Genomic DNA, 13,969 nt, shown 5'->3' on the forward strand with positions numbered 1-13,969 from the left:
AAACGCACAATTTTAATATTAAAATCTATTTAATATACAGATTTTAGGTACATTATAAGAATCAAATCAAAAAAAGAAAAGTGTCTGACAAAATGATATATATCATAGAACATTTTCCAACTGTAAAAACATTTCATAGTCTGCACAGTTTTCAGTAAAACTAAAAGGCGTCGCGCAAGTATGTAGTATTTATGCTTATACGCATAGCAATTTTTGTAATGAAAGGCGAAAAAAACAATTTTAGATATCATTTAAAGGACACAAAATCGTACTTTGGTTCTAAAATATAAATTGAAATTAGTAAATATTTCATAATTGTAATATAACGTGAGTAATACCACGTTTTAGTGAACATTATTGGAATAAAGTCTGTTAATGGGTTGGACAATTGAAATTGTGTCAGTTAAGAGTTATTTAGCCACGACAATAGTTGTGCTACCTTTATATTTTCCCTTTGAAACAGATAAGAATGAGATGCTCTTGAGTAAAAAAAAATGACAATACGCTGCAACAGTATCCTTCTAGTAAGAACATCTTTATTTTGACTTCCTTTGCATTTTATTAAGGGGTGTGTCACTTCAATATATGGATATGGATTGCCTGCTGGAATATGCATGAATCTATTGTTAACGTTTTCTTCAGCCTTAATTTTTGTGTCTGTTCAAAGTAGCACGTTCTCAAATCCGTCCGAAAGTGTCTTTCTAATACAACACAGGGTACATATAACGTGTTGTCGTTCTCATATGCACATGATATTTGTCACTGGACGTACGTTAAACTCTAAATCGTCAACATCATCCGATTGGTTCTTTTCCAAGTTCTATTACTGAATCATCTGTTGTTTACAAATCAGTCTAAAGAAGTAAATGGAAAGAGCGAATGCAGCTACATTTGGTTATCTTAAGTTTTAATTCATTTTATTCCGTTTAGTTCCTTTCTACATAAGTGCAGAGGAGAACTGCAGTTGTCCGCATGTAAACTTTTAGCATTTATTACCAATATGAGTACATAGCAATCCGTTACTGTTTAGTCCCTAGTGTTGACAGTGGGTTACTTGCCATTAATTTTTATACCCCTTCCAAATTTAATTCTCCATGTTTAATGCCTCAAATCGCAAGAAGGGGGGTGAAATTACACTGTAAAAAAATTTGGGACCAGAATTTTAAAGGAAAGTAGTGATTTGGTCCAGCTGAAAAAGGTTGAAAATTAGCACTTCGGAAGCTGTCATTAGATTTCAAGACGCCCTAAACATAAAATTGTCCATATTTTGAGTTAGAGCCGATGAAGTTTTCTATAATTTTGATATAATTTGTCCCAAAAGTAGTACAACACACTGTAAAAGTTTCTCTGAGAAAGCGCAGGTGGGATTTTTTTTTATTTTCATTTATGTTCTAAAAGAAATGCACTACGAAATAATTGTGTTCTCGGACCTGTTTCATGTCTTTATTCTCAAACAGTTATTATTTTTTTCTATCTTTTTTTTATTAATGCATCACTTCCTACTGTCCTTATCTATTATTCTATATATTCTGTGTTTCCATCCAGATTCTCGTGTATACAATGAGGGTCCGGATTGGGGGTGTTGTTTATTTCTATATTCTTTAAATTGTCTGTTACTTTTCTCTACATTTTATTTTATCTTACTCATTATTATTTCTTTATTCTTTATATATTCTAGCATCCCAATATATTTTACTTACTGATGTTTGGTTACATTACGACGTGTATCTCTGATTTATATACTGGTTAATACCAATTTAGATACAAATTAGTGTCATTCATGACAACCTAAACAGAATCCACATGATATATGCGACCATTCTTGGATGAAATCAATGGATGTATAGATTATAACATGCCCTTTTCTATATTAGCCCTGGTATCATCCCGAGACTCCCATATCGGCCTCGAGGCTTTAGCCGAGGGCCGATATGGGTCGAGGGATGATACCAGGGCAAATATGGAAAAACATGTTATAATCTTTAAGCTATTTATCACATATTTAAGTGTTGCAGAAAAGAGGGAAAAAAAGTTCAATTATAACAATTTAATGAAACATAACAGGTAAATCTTTAAAATTTATCCGTATCCGTAACAAATATGTGATAAGATATAAATAACACATACCTGAGAGGGTGATAGAGCAGACTGGGTCCCGAGAAAACATTGTCAACCGCGGCGAAGGGATACCGATCTGCTCTATCACCCTCTCATCTATGTGATATTTGATTATATATATATTATAATGAATGTTCTATCATCATTTTCTTTAACAGATGAGTTTTATTATAAAGTATTTTCTATGTAGTCGCGTACTTGACAGCGTAACGGGTATTTGAAAAATCATCAGAAGTGAAGTAAATAGACAATAGTAGTGCATTGACTTGACATATAAACGATACAAGAAATAGGCCCGAAACAGGAAAAAACTTTGCTATCAAGAAAAAATTGAAATATTTTCAATTGTTGTTATTTTGTTATTGTTATTTATTTTATTTAAATTTTGGGAAAATACCCCTTTCAAAAGGCCTCATATCTGGCTGAGAAATATACATCACAATGAACATGATGAAATGTACATCACCAGTTGAAACCCATCGATGGTGAACGAATGCGTTTAATATCAACAATAAGCATAACACACAATGATTTATAGGTTTTAAAGTAAAAATATTAACAAGTGAAATACGTTTTTCCAACAATTGTAAAAGAAATAAGTTTGAGTCGTTCCACGCTTCGTTGTATAGTAAATTAGAACTTTAAGCATTGTCTATAAAATAACTTGATGTAGATTCACTGATTCATTGTCGTTTAAACTGCCGATTTTTGATTGGTCTAGCCGAGAGGGTGACATTCCAAAAAAATTGTCACCCGCTCAGCCATGTGATAGAGTAAATTAACACCTTCGTATTAGGCAATCAAAATATGGCATTTTAACATGATGTATAATAATAATTTAATATTACACTTTTTTATATCAGTTTTCAATATTCATGGCCTAAATTCATTGTTCATGTCAGTGTTTCCGTATATATTATGTTTCATTGCTCATGTGTTGTTTCCGTTTATTTTAGCTACTCGTCTTGAGCCTACCCATTTGATCCGATAACACCCCATACAGCAATAAAATTATACTTTATTGCCATTCATAACTCTTAACAGACCAATTAACAGACCGGGTTTTATACATCCGACCCATTAACAGACCAAGTTTTAAATAAAGATTGATTTATGTCACCAAAATACAGATTTGTGTGTAGATTTTTCACACAATGATATCAATTTGGTTGACAAACATAATGCCTGTCTTTGTTCGATGTTCAAAATATCGCATGCAAGTAAATTCAACCAACGTGTCTTTTTGTGTACATTTTGTGTGTGTAAAATGTGTATAAATTTATTGATGAGTAACACGCCTTTTCATTTTATAGATCGTACATCGAAGCTAGAAAAATAATAATTACACCACTGGATTCAGTAGATTGAATTGTTTTGTTAGACATGAATAATTTTTATGATAAACATATATTTAAAAAGTTACACAATGAAACATGCATAATTTCCAATGGTTTCCTCGATAACACCTGATTAACAGACTTTAGCCAACCCGATTAACAGACCCACCGCCGATATAGCCACGTACTCAATATAGATTAACCGACCAATCTCTCGGTTAGCCGAGTGTCGGCCGTGTTATTGTGGAGAATTAGTTTGTCTGGCTAATTGTCTAGTTTTGTCAGTGGGTCAGAGTTTCACTTCAGGGTAACGAAAACGCTATAGCAACACCGAGCGAAAACGTTACATTATATTGTCACAATTGAATCTTTTCTATTCAAAGTGTACTGTCCGCCTCGTTGCCACCGTATGTTTTCATACTGTCCGATTCGTTGGTCATATTCATGATCGATATCTTAAGCAAAAGTAAGATTGAAACATGCAATTTATCCACATTTAAACTTTATTCAACACAGATACTGTCTATGATTATATATGGAAAATATTTATAGATTATATATTCAGCTTGGATCTCGTGTCAATTAAAGGGGGACATTGGTGAAATAAGACGCAAACTGGGTGTAAAAAACTATTGTTTTGATTTTCTGTGTCAAACGTTTATAAATATAAAAAAGAAGATTTGGTGTAATTGCCAATGAGACAACTCTAAACAAGAGAACAAATTAAATGACACAGAAATGAACAACTATAGGTCACCGTACGGCCTTCAACAATGAGCAAAGCCCATACCGCATAGTCAGCTATAAAAGGCCTAGAAATAACTTTTGTTGCATGGTTGTATTTTTCATGAAAAGTTATTACCCCTATTTATGTTTTTAAGTGATAAAAATAACAATGTTCCACATGAATGTATGAATAAATATACCATAAAAATCACCTACGTGCCCCATTTTCCTAAAACAAACTAGAGAAACGTATATTAAATTTTCATGTGCATGCATTAACAATGCTTTTTATATGTAATAATCAGTAACATTTTATAAATGTTGATATTTCCTAGGAAATCGGTCATGAATGTGGATAAATTGCATGTTTCAATCTTACTTTTGCTTAAGATATCGATCATGAATATGACCAACGAATCGGACAGTATGAAAACATACGGTGGCAACGAGGCGGACAGTACACTTTGAATAGAAAAGATTCAATTGTGACAATATAATAAAAAAAAAAATGAACCAAACTTTTGTGTGTGTATGCGGAATATGATTATTCAACTATGTATCGATTAAAAATCTTGAAAATGTTTGAATTTTCGGAGTTTTGTTAAGATTTATGACTCGAAAAATCGCAAAATTTTGACCCCTCTTCATGATCAGGAGTTATTTTAAAAAGACGGTTGATGCTAAAAGCATAAAATAAGCTTTAAATGGTCAAAAATACATCATTGTAGTTATTCACTTACCTTGAGCTGCTGAACAATCCATTATGGGACACTTTGTGTTGATATTCTATATTTTTTTGAAAAACAACGAGCCGATCGCCGTCGGACAGATCAGCAACTTCCGTTTTGTGTCACTGTCCGCTTGTACACTGTGACTCCGTACGGTGTGATACGAAAAATATCTATTCACGTGGGAGTTAGATAACAGGCCCCAACCATAAGAGAAAGTATCTTATCATAATAAACTTGATAACAAAATGGCTACAGTTTTTTTTAAAACAAATTATATTCTACGATGCCCATCTTTAATCACTCACTCTTAAATATAAATGTAAAAAATGTAAAATTTCGTTGTAAAACAAATATTGCAAAAATATAAACAAAACTTACTGCTTAGATCTAGCCATCTGCATACCTGAAAATGACTATACACACCCCTTTACCTTTAGCGAACAATTTGTCAAATGTCGACGTATTGTGCTCGATCCAATACCAGTTTTCAAAAGAAACTTTAGTTTTAAAAGAGTAAAACGATATGTCATACTTACTTCAAATCTGAAATGTATATATGTATAGAGGTTTTTAAATGCCTTTTTGTATGCAATGTTTTCAACTAAGTGTATCAATTATATAAGCTACATTTAACTATTTACCATTCAATGAATCTCTGTCTTGTAATATTGTAGAAAGAAAAAAATAGCAAAGAAAGAATCTTCTTGAGAGGCACTAGCTGTCAAATTTATGTTCACCGATTCTAATCAAATTCTCATATTTGATTTATAACAGTGTAAAAACATATCTCCAAACTATTAAAAGTCTAAATAAAACAATAAACAAGGTACAGACATGAAAATACGTAGCTTCGTTTTGTGTATATTTGAGTATCGACGCCATCTAATTATTTATCGAGTTGACCTCTATAGTCGTCCGATGACCATAGATAAAGGCAACAGTAGTATACCGCTGTTCAAAACTCATAAGTCTATGGACAAAAAAACAAAATCGGGGTAACAAACTAAAACTGAGGGAAACGCATTAAATATTAGAGGAGAACAACGACACAACATTAAAATGTAACACACACAGCAACGGACTAAGCATTAGACAAAATCCGATGAGAATAACCAATATAACATCAAAACCACATACATGAATTTGGGATAGAAAAGTACCGTGACACGTCTTATAGTAATGTGAATTCATAGAAGCGATGTAAACATAAATATAGATATAAATAGATTAAGCAAACACATGCTGTCGAATTATTCTAGGTCTATTTAATTTCATATTACATATAAAAAAAATGTTTATCATCGTTTTTACCTGTATTAGAATGTTTATTTGTGGATCGAATCAGTCAATCAAATGTTTCACTTTCAAAGTTGACATTCTCTTCCTTTAAATAACTTTACACATATAATTCACGTGGTATTTATCTCAAGCTAAGGGGTAAAATTAAAGTTCACATGAATACAGATTCAAGGAGGTCGAATTAGTAATTCATTGTCAATGTTTTTTTGCTTATTTTGACAAAATTGAACCTTATTGGCTACTAAAAAGAAATTATTATTTCACTACATGCATTTTATTACTGATTGAGCCAAAATATGATATATTAGGTTTTTCATATATCCCGTAGCTAGTGCACTTTCAAAGTGCCTGAAAATCCATATAATTTTATATTACTTCAATAAGCGATTGGAAAACGTGATTTGTTTGATACTTCTATGATTGATATTTTTTTCGCTTTGAAACTGAACCACTAAGTAAAGACGGAAGCATAAACCTGGATGATAATTCTTCTAACAATTTTAAGGTCTTTTACGTAAACTTTGACCTCAAACTCAAATTACATAATCAGGTTTACGCAGTCCAGGCAAACTGACCTGATTTTTTTTTACACCTATTCATTAGCTTACTGAATTGAAAATATGATCAACAAGACTATGATCGCCAAAAAATTGCAAAGATCATTTAATAAAATCTCTTGGCATATTAACTGAAATCATTCTAGGAACTGATAATCCTGTCAAAGGAGTTATCCCGCTTTAAGCATGGAAACACATATTCATTAACTCCATTTTATATATCACATCAACAGTAGATATACTTCACAAATCATTAAACGCCACGCTGCCTTTTTAACTTGCATGTCTGAACAAAACGGCAGCACACATTTTATTTAAAGATACGTATTGCATATATGTTATGGGCTGTAATTTTAAGTCAATATTGTTGCTATTATTAGAGTGAAGATATAACAATATTGCGAATATATATATTGAAAAGTTTTTAAAAATGAAATCGACCACTGCAAGCATGTTTAAACATTTATCTGTTACGTAGTCGACATCTCGTCAAAATGTGCTCATAACTATGCTAGCATATCTTCTTAAATTATAATTTCGAAATATTTTGATAACATTGAGACAACCAATATATTGAAAGGAACAATCTAGAAATTTTCATTTTACATATAATTCCGTTGAAAATTTTACATCACCACGTGGTTCATGACGGGATTGCCCTGTCGGAACTCTCACAAGATTTCATGCGATTTATGTTTTATTATATTCTTTGTTTTCATAAATACGGAAAATTTACTGCTTGTTGATATACTTTATGTTCCAGTTAATACTAATAATTGTATCAGTAGTACCTTTAATTAGATTGAGTGCTTTAATTTGAAAAAGACTGTTAAATATGGGGAAGACTCAGGAATGTCGAATGATAAATCGGGAAATGCATATGATAGTAGTCGCGAACATACAACGGTTGATCAGATGTCGACATAACCAAAGTTAGCAACCCATGCAACGCAAAAAAAGACAGAGGAGGCCAAGGAGGGAAAATTACACTCCAAAAGACGGTGCTTTTTAAGGGAGATCATTCGACACTCTAACATCATTACTAACTAATGTCAAGAAGAGTCAGCTGTTTCAGAAATAGAACAGCTAGTTCGGAACTTTGACAGGGAATCATCAGATCACATGTTAGAACAAGAACAAGCCTCAGGTACAACTTTTGTATTTTCTTCATTTATTACAATTTCTACTCGACTACAGGTTGCAACGATTATAATCATTACTATAAGAGCCATTTGATTAGGAAATAAACATATTTGATTTGATTTGATTACTGACGATCTTAGTGTCACAGTATCACAACTGATCAAAGAACAGATAGTCAACGGAGAATACGTTGATTCGAGATCAATACTTGAAAAATGAAAACTTAAGATTATAATCCTTCGGCTGTTGATACAAATTGTCAATTGACTGAAAGCTAAATCTGTAAAGAATATACTTGGCATTAATATGTGGATAGTCACATTTCTAATACACACAAGCATTTCTTTTATTCTTCACCCCCGGAGATTACAGGTTATTAAAATATATGTATAGTGTTATATTGGGGGCTTGTTAAAACCATGATATTAGCTGGAGATATTCTGACCAACAGTATAGATTAAAAAGATCTCTCCTACCAGTTCGTGGAGCATCGTTGATCAAAAACTCAGTTGTACATGAACAGCTTTTCACCACCGAATATTAACCAAGTTCAAATCTGATTATGAAAAATATTATGATGCAATGACAAAGAGAAATGTGTACATCTCTATTATCGGTACGCACATAAATACATAAAATGTAGCGGACATCATACGGCAGTGGTTGTCGTTTCGTCTTTTCAAATTTTGATACAACTTTCAAAAGAATTTTCGTTGCTTTGAAAAAAAAACCAGGCTTTACAGTTGACGGCAACACCAATAGAACAGATGTCAATAGAGAGATATAAAACAATCGAGTTACGGAAATCAAAAAACAATTAGTAATATCGACAAATTTAAATGACTTAAGCTGGGATCACACATTCACGATTTTTACTACCGTCCTTGACAGGACCATTCCCGATTAAAATTTGTCAACAGTCTGATCAAGATCCTGTGAATCGTGGATGGAAATTCAAACTTTAATTAAAATTTGTAAAACAAATAATTTAATCACGCCTACAATCAGATATTGTTCAGAAAGCGTCGATGTTCAACCGTTTTCAAGCGAATTTATCCCGATAATCCCGTTCTCAATCCGCTTCTAATCCATCGCCTGGTAAAATTCAACCGAGTCTGTGACGACTGCGTCCCGATTTTACCGAATGTAATCCGACAGAGATCAGACAGTGACCAGACAGTGAACCGACGCTGACGGAAGTTATCCGTTCGAAAACTGTCGGCATACTCGGGATGATCAGTTACTGTCGGAACGTAATGACCTATCACGGTCCGCTCTATCGCATTGTAAAAGGCTTTGTCTGGTCTCAGTCATATTGTAGTCTGTAATTGTCGGGACTCTGACGTGGGTATCATTGACGAATTTCGTTTTAATAACGGGACTAGTACTGTTCCGGATCCCTTTCGGCAAAAACTGTTCACAATCGACAAGATCTGGATGCAATCTGGACTCAATCGGCAGAAAGACAGCAATGAAATATTTCTCCAGATCATTCCCGTTACACAAGACACCGTCCAGAATACACAGAACATTGTTAGGATTTTCATACGATACAACAGAATCTGTCATGATATAGGCAGGAGTTTCCCCGAATGTTACGGAACTAACTGTCGGGGTGCTTCGCCGAACTATTCGGACCGTTCTCGAATCTGTTACGAACTTAAACGACTGCGTTCAGACAATGATAGGACATTCCAGACATTTTCGTGTCGTATCGCTGTCTGATCTCAAACGGGAGCAATAATCGGCAATGTGTAACCCCCGCATTATACGTTTTTTTCTGAAAAGATACGATACAAAATTGTTTTATAATGGTTTTGAATTCGGTTAAAAACTAAACTATGAGGGCAAATGACTGTCATCAAATTGTAAAAGTCTAACTGATGATCATGGATACGAATATCATTTACTGGAGAAAACGAATTGAAGAAAGTAGAGTTAATCAGAATTGCTGCCATTTTTTTTAATAAACTCATCATAAATACCAGAAGTGAAATTTTGTCTATGCTCCAGACTCGCGTTTTGTCTACAATAGACTCTCTAGTTACGCTCGAATCCAAAACAGTTTAAAAGCCAAATAATGCATGAAGTTGAAGAGCATTGAGGACCAAACATTCCTAAAGGTTTTGCCAAATATAGCTAAGGTAATCTATTCCTGAGGCAGATAAGCCTTAGTATTTCAAGAAATCAAAGTTTGTTAAACAGTTACTTATAATTATGACCATATCAATGAAAAACGGTACTCCCTAACTACAAATTGACTTATTTAGAAGCTATCATCTAGTGGTTAGCGACTCATTTAACATCTGCCCCATCCTTTCGACAAAAGTGTTTATGCTTCTATTGATAGAGAAATTCCACTGTCAATTTATCCTGATTTAATAAAGTACTAGAAACAAAAGCAAACTACGTAAAATGCAAATATTGCGAAGATGGATATCCTTTCCACCTTTAGGTTACTAATTCGTCATCCCGACGATTGTCTTATTTGATTTTAATTTAGGGACAGTATCTAATTTCAACAGTCTTCATGCCTACAAATGGGCCTTTTAGCATTAACTTTACTCTTTGTAAAACTCGCTGGTTCTCATCAATGTGCTGTTTTATACAATTCATAAACTGAATCCCTTGATGATTTGTAATAGCAGGTTAGACAGGAACACTGTACTGTAAATTGATGATGAAAAGTTTGCCTAGTTTATAAGGAATTAGATGTTCCTCTAGCATATGAAAAACCGCTGGTCCTATCAAATTCTTGATTTTCTTGGATTTGAAATAGATCATTTGGGATGGTGATCTAAACTCCTTAGAACAAACTAGAACCAACAAGACAGAAACTAATGTTTGTTTTTAACAAAAATCGCTTTACAAGAGCTTCAGTCACTCGAAATAATGTTACTTTATTGTAGTTCTCTCAATCAGGTCGTTCAAACTGCTTTTTATTAGCTCACCTGGCACAAAGGGCCAAGTGAGCTTTTCTCATCACTTGGCGTCCGTCGTCCGTCGTCGTTAACTTTTACAAAAATCTTCTCCTCTGAAACTACTGGGCCAAATTTAACCAAACTTGGCAACAATCATCATTGTGGTATCTAGTTTTAAAAAATGTGTCCGATGACCCGGCCAACCAACCAAGATGGCCGCCATGGCTAAAAAAAAGAACATATGGGAAAAATGTAGATTTTGGCTAATATCTCTGAAACTAAACCATTTAGAGCAAATTGTTAATTAGGTCAAGATCTATCTGCCCTAAAATTTTCAGAAAAATCGGACAACCCGTTGTTGGGTTGCTGCCCTGAATTAGATTTTGGTTGTTATCTTGAATATGATTATAGATAGATATAAACTATAAACAGCAATAATGTTCAGCAAAGCAAGATCTACAAATAAGTCTACATGACCAAAATTGTAAATTGACCCCTTTAGGAGTTATTGCCCTTTATAGTCAATTTTTAACAATTTTCATAAATTTTTGTAAATTTTTGTAAATTTTTGTAAATTTTTACAAAATGTTTTCCACTGTAATTACTGGGACAAGTTTATTATAGATAGAAATAATTGTAGCAACATGAATGTTCAGTAAAGTAAGATCTACAAACACATCGCCATCACCAAAACACAATTTTATCATGAATTTATCTGTGTCCATTGTTTAATATGCACAAAAACCAAGGTGAGCGACACAGGCTCTTGAGAGCCTCTAGTTGTGAGATGTATGGTACTAGAATTTAAAAGCGGTAGCATTTTCTAGGATCTCAATAGTTATCAAAGGTACCATGATATAATTCACTACGCGCGTTTCGTCTACATAAGACTCATCAGTGACGCTCATATCAAAATATTTATAAAACCAAACAAGTACAAAGTTGAAGAGCATTGAGAATCCAAAATTCCAAAAAGTTGTGCCAAATACGGCTGAGGTAATCTATGCCTGGGATAAGAAAATCCTTAGTTTTTTGGAAAATTCAAAGTTTTGTAAACAGGAAATTTATAAAAATGACCACATTATTGATATTCATGTCAACACTGAAGTGTTGACTACTGGGCTGGTGATACCCTCGGGGACGAAACGTCCGCCAGCAGTGGCATCGACCCAGTGGTGTTAATGGTTATCAAAGGTACCAGGATTATAATTAAGGAATAAACAGGAGATTTATAAAAATTACAACAAAAGTTATTAAAGATGATATTTGTATGTGATTACCTTTTTGTGTGCACATTAATGGCTTACAAATGGGGAGCTGAAACTGTTTACTGATAGTACTGGAAATTCGTTACTTGGATGTGGAGATTTTCTCATTGATCAATTGGTTTGAATAGGCTTTATATTATGTCTGACACTAATTTCTTGGAACTGATGTTACACTCCATATATTATTCAAGGCTCAGCTGGCTAACAAACTCATATTTTGCATGCAGATAACAAAGCATTAGTCTCTTACTAGTATATAAACATCAAACCAGTTATGCAATTGATCCGGTCTGATGTGCTGCAAACCATGCTATCCAATCCAAAACGCAATTTAAAGTGGGTCCCATCGTCAACAGTGGACCAATTTCCCAGATTTCAAACCCGATGCATATAAAATCCACCCACCTAAAATCCAAAGTATTTCATTAGTCTAATTTCGGAGTGGGTCAAATTCTTAAATTTCCAGCACGTTGCCAACATACACCCAAAGGATTTCATTCGTCTAATTTTGGAAATGAATTTTGAAGGCTTACAGATATATCAATTTGGAGAATACAACATAAGCATTCAAACAGGGTTGGTCTCGTTTGAGTATTTTCGCAAGGAAAATTAGTTCCAGTATATAATAGTCACCTCCACTATTACACATACATGTTTTAATTTGTTTTTTTTTATCATTGAGCGGTAAATCACATAATACTGCAAGTACCTACATGTACCCTGCCTAATCCGACACCTGAGTATTCCAACATCTTGCGATAACCAACTAATTTTTCTGGTCCCAAAATATGCATATCATTGCAGAAAGAAAACTTAATATTCACGTTAAGGGCTTTCTATTGTTATGTGGATAAAAACAGCTCAAGGTCACTGATGAGTAGCAATAAACAGTTAGGAAAAATACTAAAATTTGCCCTTATGAATTTTACCATCCCCTTTTCATTGCTTTCTTGCAATATCAAGCTTACTGTTTGTGTCATATATGGACATATGTATGTAATCAGAATCTTCCATAGATTTTATATCGAGTATATAAAATGGTAAAATATAATTTCTTTTTAGTGTATCCATGGCAACAATCTGCATTTATTTGTTATAAAATATTGCAAAAAAGGGGGGGGGAAGATGTCACATATTTCCCCAAAATTTGGCTTAAAGTAGAATTTCAATCGCTTAAAGTAATACCTGTTCTGAAACTGTGTACATATATCATTCAGCAAATCCAATGAAAATCATATGTCTTTCGTCTCATTTTTTGGTAAAATTGCGTCAAAAACTTCGAGTAGAAAAAGAGTGTTTGTAAACAGTACATTAAATTAATTTCTGGACCGATGGCCGGTCTAGCTATGAAAATACGGATTGTCAAACAGAAAACAGCCCATAAAACATGTAAAAACTAATCTTGATGCACTTATAAACCATCTGTGAAGGCTAAATTAGCACTCATCTGTCTAAAAAATTTATTTTATTACACAATAACTTTCCTATTTGAAAAATCCACAGGCGCCAAAATGTGAAACTAAACTCCTAACTGTGTATTGCTACCTTATGTAGACGAAACGCGCGTCTGGCATATAAAATTATAATCCTGGTACCTTTGATAACTATTTACACCACTGGGTCGATGCCACTGCTGGTGGACGTTTCGTCCCCGAGGGTATCATCAGCCCAGTAGTCATCTATTCGGTGTTGACATGAATATCAATGATATGGTCATTTTTATAAATTTCCTGTTAAAAAACTTTGAATTTTTCGAAAAACTAAAGATTTTCTTATCCCAGGAATAATTTGGCACAACTTTGGGGAATTTGGGTCCTCAATACTCTTCAACTTTGTACTTGTTTGACTTTACAACTATTTTGATCCGAG

The 13,969-nt window shown here is 33.5% G+C and overlaps 2 protein-coding genes across 2 annotated transcripts in view; both read right to left on the bottom strand.

Moving 5' to 3' along the window:
- LOC139515332 (basement membrane-specific heparan sulfate proteoglycan core protein-like) overlaps positions 1 to 5,384 on the bottom strand; it is an 83,595-nt gene extending 78,211 nt beyond the window's left edge. The window contains exon 1 of the mRNA XM_071304897.1: positions 5,291 to 5,384. The gene's annotated coding sequence lies outside the window, so the exon portion shown is untranslated. The remainder of the gene's footprint in view (positions 1 to 5,290) is intronic.
- Positions 1 to 13,969, bottom strand: part of LOC139514377 (exportin-1-like) — a 667,034-nt gene that overhangs the window by 588,539 nt on the left and 64,526 nt on the right. The window lies entirely within an intron of this gene.

The sequence above is a fragment of the Mytilus edulis genome, chromosome 3 (genome assembly GCF_963676685.1).
Source record: "Mytilus edulis chromosome 3, xbMytEdul2.2, whole genome shotgun sequence".
In the NCBI taxonomy this organism is placed as follows: Eukaryota; Metazoa; Mollusca; class Bivalvia; order Mytilida; family Mytilidae; genus Mytilus; species Mytilus edulis.